The sequence below is a fragment of the Megalopta genalis genome, unplaced genomic scaffold, assembly GCF_051020955.1.
Source record: "Megalopta genalis isolate 19385.01 unplaced genomic scaffold, iyMegGena1_principal scaffold0221, whole genome shotgun sequence".
Taxonomy (NCBI): Eukaryota; Metazoa; Arthropoda; class Insecta; order Hymenoptera; family Halictidae; genus Megalopta; species Megalopta genalis.
The window spans coordinates 300,001-300,347 of record NW_027476290.1 but is presented as its reverse complement, the minus strand read 5'-3'; positions in this window follow the sequence as shown (position 1 = coordinate 300,347).

Sequence of the window (347 nt, the reverse complement as noted above, 5' to 3'; positions counted from 1 at the left end):
TGTCATATATATATACGTCCCACGCTCATGCTGCCACTAGCGCGCAACAGAGTAGGGTGTCAATGACAACGACACAGCATTGAAACGAGCTACACAAGCCGGTCTCTCTTGATACCAATGTAAACGAGCATTAAGTTATCTTCAGACTGCCCGATATTTTCGTCCTTTGGACTTTCCCAACGATTCCTTTTTTTCTTTTTTTTTTACACCACAGCGAAGACTTGAGGAAGCGTGATTAGCACGCTCGCATCCCTCCCTGTCCTACTACAACTGTGTGTGTGTGTGTAAAGAAAGAAAAAAGAATACATTGGCTTTCTCTCTATCGAGAAGATGGCCTACGCAACGCA